Raw genomic sequence first — 8,966 nt, forward strand, 5'->3', positions numbered from 1 at the left:
CTTGAGTCTTTATCTGGCTACTAGTCTCTGTAAACCTCAACTTTGTGCTCTCTGTACACCTTTGACGTGGCAAAATACTGCTGGCTCCTAACTCCTTGGGCACCTGTACTGAACTGAACTGTGTTAAACAGGGGCATTGCTGGGAGATAACAGAAAGACTGCCTCTTGGGAAACTTCTTAAAGGGACAGGGGCGAACTAAAATTCCCTACCTTTGGAGACTATACAGGGGACTAAACCCATGCTATTGGAAACTGATACTTAACAGTGAAAATAATAAAGGCTTCTGTGGGGGCATGACACTCCCCGCCTAAAAGCTCTTACGGAAGATTTACTTCTATTAATTACTTATATATCACTAATACACTAAAACATTAACTATCATGACTAACAAACTTGATTGCAGAATTCAAACACCATCCTGATGATGTAACATGACAAGGTCTGTGATAGGTCTTGCTCTGGATGTTTTCATTTTAACTTTACGCACCCTGCGATCTTCGCTAGGAGTCACAACGATGGCTAGTGGCCAGTTTCTCCTTGGAGAGTCTTTTTCTTTCAATAGGACCACATCTCCCACCTGCAAATCTGGTTGGGTTTCATCCCATTTAGACCACTTCTGAAGTAATGGCAGATATTCTCTTTTCCATCACTTCCAAAATGCGTTGGCTAACAACTGGACTTGTTGCCATTGTTTATGGTGTACACATTTCAAGACAGAAGCTAGAGTGATATCTTTCCACTCTGGTGTCTTGAAGGTCAACAAGGTTGCTGGAGTTAAGATACTGGAATCGTCTGGATGCATTCACTTTCCATAATGGATAAGAACTACTTGTCTTCTTTAGACACAGCTGGCTAGTTGTCATGGGGTGTTGTTCTGAGCACTGGTGATACAGAGTTTTCTGTTTTCTGGTACCATATCTGGGTATGATTTGGACAGTCTGACATCTGAGTAGGACGTCCATTTGGCATGAAGCTCATGCAAAAGGTATGTGCATGAAAAGGTATGCTATTACAGTTCAAACGGACTGGGCCTAGAATAGTCCATCCTAATTCCAACTTCTGGGCAAACGGTGTCCCTGGACTTTCACTTGCTCTTTGACTGCAAACAAATCTGGGCAATCTGAACAGTTGAGTAGAAGAATCTTGACATTCACATCAAGCTCTGGTATCTCATCTGCTAAGGGCTTTAGATGCTGATGATGCCTTGCAATGCTACTTGTAGGGATTTGCCTTTCATCCTTGGGGATGTGCTGACACTCGATAAGTGTAGGTAATTTAAACTGCTCTGTGCCATTAATGGTTTGCAGAGTGAATCCTGAGACTGTTCTTCTTGTCATGACCTGGTCTCCACTACGTGTGGTCATGACATATTCTATTGCTTCTGACTGTATGTCAAACAGCTCAAAAAACTCTGGGGTGGCTAACGAAGTGTCACTTTGTGAATCTAATGCCACATACGTACGTTTGGCTTGATTCGATGAGTCTTCTGGATAAACATCTGCAAGGCAAATTGGATGGTAGGTGCAAATCTTCTTTGCTCCATCACACAGGGCTGTTGTGCATGTTGCTGTAGCAACTTTGGTAGCTTTGTGTTGTGATGGTTCTGCAGAAGTTTTTCTGCCTCTTTAAGCTCTTTCTTTGGAGACTGTGTTGGTGCTGTGCAGTGTAAAGCTGAACAGTGTCTCTCACTGGAACATTCTTGACATTTTACCTTTGTTCTGTAATCTTTAGCCATATGATTTTTGAAGCAACAGCATTTGAAGCAGAGATTCTGCTCCTTCACATAGGATAGACAATCTTCATAAGGTTTTTCTCTGAACTCTTTGCAGTTATTAAGGTCATGCAGCTTTTTGTGTACTGGACACATTACTTTTAATGGCTTCTTGATGGGTTGTTTAACTGGGTTTACATTAGTCTCTGTCTTTTTGACCATAATGTGTTGTTTACCTTTAGGTTCTTTAAGCGACTTTAAGCATTCTTTAAGTAAGCAGAGTGTCTTGCTCACCTTTTCCATAGTGTCTAGGATGTGCACAGGAGTCTGGTGATTTCTGCTTCCTGTTAGTTCTCACCTTTACTGCATTCAAGGGGCGGGATCATGCCCTGAGGAATGAAACTCTTAAAATGACATTTCAAACCTCTGCCATCATAACAGTTAAATTTTACTGACATGATAGTATGTTTACAAAGGTACAGTATTCACTTTTCAAAGGAAGCCTGGAAATCTCAGGATTCTATCCAGAGCTGCATGTTGTATTCCAGTTAACCAAAGCCACAGAAGAGGATAAGGCGGAATCTAAGGCAGCAATGCCATGTTGTCTGTTCTTTGATGTAGTTGCTCCTGGCATGTAATATTCCCTTACATTTAGCCCCCAAAGCACTGAACTGGCCCTGGAGTTCAGTTGCTCATTTGAATAATCTTCTGAACTTGACTGCATGATAACACACTTGAATTACCTAACCTTTGCATTTACTGCAGTTTATCGTGCGGTCACCAATGAATAATCACATTACCAAGGATTACTTTTGAGTCCTAGTGAATATTTTAGACTTTAATATTTTTAACACTATATAATAAAAGTTCATCTTACATTTTTTTGCAAGTTTGCTTGTCCTTATCATTGCCTGGTAGCGTAGGTGTATCCTAAATTATTTTGCCTCCGCTTGTTCTCAATAGAACATGATTAATAATAGAGAAGTATTTCAAAGAAAGAAAGAAAGAAAGAAAGAAAGAAAGAAAGAAAGAAAGAAAGAAAGAAAGAAAGAAAGAAAGAAAGAAAGAAAGAAAGAAAGAAAGAAAGAAAGAAGGGGGGCCCTCATTGAACCTACATGCAATCATTGCTTAGAGGTTAACCATAGACTACACTGTAATCAAAAGAAGGATGGGAATAAGAATGCATTGAATGATAGTTTGCTTTGAATCATTATAATTGCTATCAGATATAGGTCAAGTTCAGTAGCTAAGTGAATAGCAGGAGCAGGAGCCTTTTTCTGGAGCAGCAATTCTATGTTGCTTGAGGGGCAAAGTTTATAAGCAGTTCCCTAGGAAACAAGCCGGATTAGGATGAAGAGGCATTCATACTACCATTTTAAAGCAGAGTTACATGCTGATAAATTTCAATAGGCTTGGAGGGATATAACTCTACTGTGGATAGCCTTCTAAAGAAAGCAGGAAAAGCTGGAGAACCAGGAGAAGACAAGTATTGTAAAATTCCAACCAGGGGAGGAAGTAAAAGAGGACAGAATGATTGACAGTACTGAGATTAATAAGAAAAACCCACATGGGGGACAAATAAAAAGTTTTATGTAGCAGCAGTTTTGCTCCCCCTCCCCTCCCCTGTCATCTTTTAGTACAACTCAGGGTCTCCAAGGTGGTGAACATTAAGACATCAAATATTAAAACATTTCAAACATTAAAACCGGCAGTTGATCTCTCTCTCTCTCTCTCTCTCTCTCTGTATACACACACCCACCCACCATATAAACATATAAAAAGAAAGGAGGGCTACTAATAAGAGTTTGGAATGCCAAACAAAACAAGAAAATCTTCATCTACTAACAAGACAACAATAGAATACAGACCAATATCCCTAGGATATAGATGCTAAGTTTCAGTGTCATTACTGATAAGGCCCTTTTTTTGAGTTGTCACTTATTTAGCCTCTCAAGGAAGAAGAATCTGAAGCATAGCCTCCAAAAATGACCAGGTCAGCTAGTCTTAAGGCTTGTCCTTAATGTGTGATGGCCCATCCAGTCAATATCAGCACCTTGTAATGGGCTTGGAAGCAAATTGGGAAACAGTATAGATGGAACAAGACAGGTGTGATATGGACCCTATGAACCGCTCCAATCAACATTCTGGCCACAGGATTCTGTACCAACTGAAGCTTCCAGAAAGTCTTCAAGGGCAGCCCTATGTAGAAAGCATTGCAGTAATATTTTTTCTGCCTAGGAAGGCAGCAGCCAGCTCACTGGCTGAAGGTGAAAGGCACCCCTGGCCACTGTTGCGACCTGTTTCTCCAACAGAAGATCTTGGTTCAGCTGCATCTCCAAGCTAAAACCTACATCTTTGGGGAAGTGCAACCCCATCCAGAATAGGAGCCATTTCAGTTCCTGGTTCAGACCTTCTTCCTGCGAGTAGCACCTTTGTTTTGTCAGGATTAAGTTTCAGATTGTTAGCCCACAATCATCCCCAAATAGTCTCTAGACACATGTTCAAGGTTTTCACACCTTTTCTGGAATCTGCCAGATACACAAGACAGAGCTGAATGTCATCCATGTATTGGTGGCAACTCAGCCAAAATCTCTAGATGTCATCTCTCAGCACCTTCTCATAGATGTTCAAGAGCACGAGGAAAAACAGTGTTGCTTACTGTAACTGTAAATCTAGTGTTCCTCTATTCAGGCACACATGGGACTGCACTTGTTGAGGCCAGATGCAGAGCTTTTTAGTTAGCATTTCAAAAGCTTTCAGTTGGTAGTTGAGTGTTCCCCTCCTCCAGTAACAACCTGGGCTAGCTGCCTTCCCACCCAGGATAATGTGATCTAGGAGGAGGGGCACACCCATTCCCTCCAGATCTCTCCTCACTGCCACAGGGAGCCACCACTTGAGCTAGATCACAGTCCACAGTGGGGAAGGAGGGAGGAATGTGTGCCTGCACAGAGAACCACTAGATGAATAAACAATTATGGTAGGCAATGCTTTGAATTAGGAAAGTGAACAAGTATGCATATGTTCCTGTTCCCATTTCTTTTCTTATGGATTTTTTACAGCTTTACAAAATGCCTAGCTTTCTAGCTTTCTTTGTTTCCCTTTGCCTCCCCAGCTCATTTTTCTCTGGGATTCTTCTGCTAGAATTCTCTTTTTCATCACCACTTGCATCACACCTAACTTCCCCTTGTTCCTTCCTTTCCCTGACTTCTCTTAAGGCGTAGTGCAAACTTGTTTTTGGTTTTTAATGATGCTCATGGCTATATTCCTTGATGCCTCCCTGATCTAATAACCACACTACTTCTTTGTTCACTGTCATGACACCTTCTGGCATAAAGACATACCAACTCCAGAGGGATTTGAAATCAATTGACCAGTCAGTTTTATTACCCTGAGGTCTTATATGATGCTACTGCTGTCTTTGGCTATTTTTATGAATGGAGTTGATAGGCTAGCTGATTTAGATGTTGTATTTATTAGTGTGCTTTACAATGACATATGGAGATGGTTTTACTAGCTATTATTGAAAGCCTTGAGGGGGTTTTTAAATAGAAAGGCAGGACATCAGTTCCCTGCATGAATAAATTAGTTCTCTCAAAGATAAATATATTGCTTTTCTTTTCACGAAATTCTAAGTGTCCCTGTTCTACAGAAAAATCTTTCATAAAATCTTTGATAATAGCATCAGCTTATACAAACACTTTTCCTGAGATGTGCGCCAACAAATCAGCAAACTTAAAAAGTTTGCAAAGGGTGGCAGCAGGCACACTGGAGGCAAAATAGACTTGGATGCAGTTAAGGGTAGATTTATTGTAATATGTTGTTGTGTGTTGTGAACTGGGGAGAAGAAAGTTCAACTTATAGCTATTAAAGGTGTGTTTGAATTTCTGAATGGAAAACAAGGAAACCACCTATGACAGCTACTTCCAGAACTGACAAACATGATTAAAATTAGCCTTCCTTTACTTGTTTTATCCAACACACCAGAGTAGTCACATTTGGCCATAGACAATTCTCTTGTAATCTCAGTATTCAAGCTACCCAAAATAGCACCAGCTATTCTGTGAATGTAGACGTTATTTCTTCTCATTGATGTTTCAAGCTAACTGAATTCATTCGTATGTAGTATGCATTATATAAATATATGTTTTCTTTATTTTGGGCTGTCTTGAACATTGGTCCCATCAACTTACCAGATCAGACCTCACCAAGTCACTAGATCTGGCTGTGTCTCTCTCAGACTTGGCTCTGTTACTTTTCCCTTATTCACTTTACTACTACTGATGACCTATCCTTTCATCTTCCACCTTTACTTCAAGGAGCTTAGAGCAAAAAAAGTTCTGTTTTCTCTGTTTCATCCTCAAATCCACATGATGAGGAATATTTAGCCTGAGACACTGTGAATCGCCCAAGATCAACCAGCAAGATTTATGGCATAGTAAAGATCTTTGTCCAGGTCTCCTCATTCCTAGTCTGACATAACTATCAATGTACCACACAGGCTGCGTGGTACAGATCAGATTAATGTTAAAATCTTAAAAATATCTATAGTTTGCTATCACCTGAATAGTTTTTACAGTGGGGTGCTGTGTGGTTTCTGGGCTGTATGGCCGTGTTCTAGCAGCATTCTCTCCTGACGTTTCACCTGCATCTGTGGCTGGCATTTTCAGAGGATCCGTAGTTTTTACAGTGTTTCTAATTACTTTAAGCAGGAAAACTTGTGTGACCAAAATGTAACCAGACTGACCCATGGTGGGTTGGGGGAGCCCTGTCTCTACCCATCCTGGCAACCCTTGGGGTTCCCAGCAGTACAGCGCCAAAGTGCCATTTTTCTGCATTGGCTAGTGTACCCATGAGGACAGAAAATCTTGTTACCTTCACCCATATCTGCCTTGCAAAATAGCCTCTCCCTTTCTAAAGGAATTAAGGCAAGACAGTACCTTCAGCTGAAAGATCCCACCTCCAACCCTAGTCTATCTGCCTCAATTGGCCATGCTGGCAGGGGCTGATGGGAATTGTAGTTCCTGAACATCTGGAGAGCCGCAGGTTCCCTACCCCTGGACTAACTCCTTTCCAAAGACCACCTTATTTGCATTGCCGTTGTTTTGCAGCTGTGATTGAATCAGCGCTCTGCCACCTTTGGGCACTCCCTGTCCATTAAAGTCAAGCGCTCAAAACATTAGATTAACTACCCAACACTGAAGTTTATATCTTCCTTTCCTCTTTCCCTGGAAAGGCAAAGCTTCCCATTGTTTTGGGAGATTAAGGGTCACAAAATGACACGCTTTTGCAAAATTGGCTGTGTTGTTGTCCCACTAGGCAAGCAACCAATGGAAAAAGAGTTTTTCTCATGCTTTCAGGTCTTTTTTAGGACAAGGCAAGGAAAGTATTTTTCCAGATACAGAAATTCATGATTCCAAGCACTTTTCCTTCTGTGGCAATACATTGTAGAGGCATGCTTGATACATTATCCCTATAAGCATAAAAAATTCTGTATTAAAAGTCCTGGAGAGAGAACCCTGTATTAGAGTGAACCTCTAGGAATATTTTAATGCCAGATAATCTTTATCTGCGTTGCTCCTTCAGGGAAAATACATACCTGTGGAGAGAACTTTCTTAGTTGTTACAGTGTGTTCTCTGACCATTACAGTTGCTTAGTAAAGCAGATGGAGGAGTCTTGAGGGGGAAAAAAGCATACTCCATAATAATGCTGAACTAAGCTATGTAGAAGAATTTGAAGATTTAAATTATCGTATTGGAAATAGGTTACAGAAGGGCAATTAAGAAATAAAAGGGGACAAGTATGAATCCCTGACTTCAGAAAATTGAGGCAACTGATGGCATTTTACACTAAATTGTTAGAGTAGGTTCAAATAACTTCCCCGATGGCTATACTATTGGATTAGCTGGTAAAGATCTTGTTTGATGTTCCTTCCTCGGTTTTATTTTCTAATTTCAACATTAGGGTTTTTAAGGACACCATGCAAAATAGGTTTACTCAGGATGCTCATTCTCCATTAACAGCCTAGTTTAGGAAGGAAAGGGCTATGAAGTAGAAATTTGTAACTATTCCTTTAGTCACCCTCTTGCTTCACCTTTATCTTTTTGTCCAATATCTTCATTGACTATCAATAGAAAGGTGAACAGCTCAACCCAGGATGGATGGTACAACTGCAAGATGGCTATCACAAGAAGAGGAACCAAGCACAAAATGACAGGATCATGCATAACTCTCCAAAATTTCAGGCAGAAGTTGTCCTTAAAAATGAAGATATTATTGAAAATATTTTCTTGCATACACCCATCAGTGATGCAATAAAGATTCCTGTGGTGTGGTAGAAGCTGCTGCCCAAGCAACTTTATAAAAAATTTGCACAGTCAATGAGATCTCCAAATTAAGCAACTATGATTCAATTAAAAACTTTAACAAAATATGAAAATATCTAATAATCAACAGTTAGCATCACAGGACTTCCCAGCGGTTAAAAATAAGAAAGGTGTCCCAACAGGGAACCATCTCCTAAAATAATATCCAGGAACCCCCTCCCCCCAATATTTTTTTCTATTCTAATATAGAAGGGAGAGAAATAAAAGAGAAGAAATGAAAAGGAAGGGAGAAGGAAAAGGGAAAAAGGGAAGGAACGGGAAGAGGGTGACCAGTCTAGATGGTAAGCTGTAGCTGCCTCAACCTGGTGAAACATTTCCATTTTTAGAGCCCTGTGGAACTGTTCCATGTCCCACAGGGCTCTAACCTCAGATGGGAGGGAGTTCATCAGACCAGGCCAGGGTCAAAAATGCTGTGACTCTAGTTGAGGCCAGCCGAATTTCCTTTGGGCTGGGGATTTTCAAGAGGTTACTTCAGGAGGAACGTAAGGACCTCTGGGAGTTGTACTGGGATATGCAGTCCTGTAGATATGAGAGCCACAGACCACTCAGGGCTTTAAAGGTCAACACCTTGAACCTGATCTAGAATTCACTGGTAACAAGTGCAGCTGGCAAAGCACTGGAGATATGTGCAATCTTACTGAGTTCCCTTTAGGGACCCTTGCCACTGCGTTCTGTATCTGTTGTAGTTTCCAGAATAACTTCAAGGTAAGTCCTGCAGAGATCAAATTACCATAATCCAGTCTGGAGGTGACCATTGTATGGATCACTGTGGCTAGGTTAAGGTGACAGGTAGTGGTGGGATTCAAATAATTTAACAACCGGTTCCGGTGGTGAGATTCAAATAATTTAACAACTGGTTGTTTACAGGCA

The sequence above is a fragment of the Sphaerodactylus townsendi genome, linkage group LG08 (genome assembly GCF_021028975.2).
Source record: "Sphaerodactylus townsendi isolate TG3544 linkage group LG08, MPM_Stown_v2.3, whole genome shotgun sequence".
In the NCBI taxonomy this organism is placed as follows: domain Eukaryota; kingdom Metazoa; phylum Chordata; class Lepidosauria; order Squamata; family Sphaerodactylidae; genus Sphaerodactylus; species Sphaerodactylus townsendi.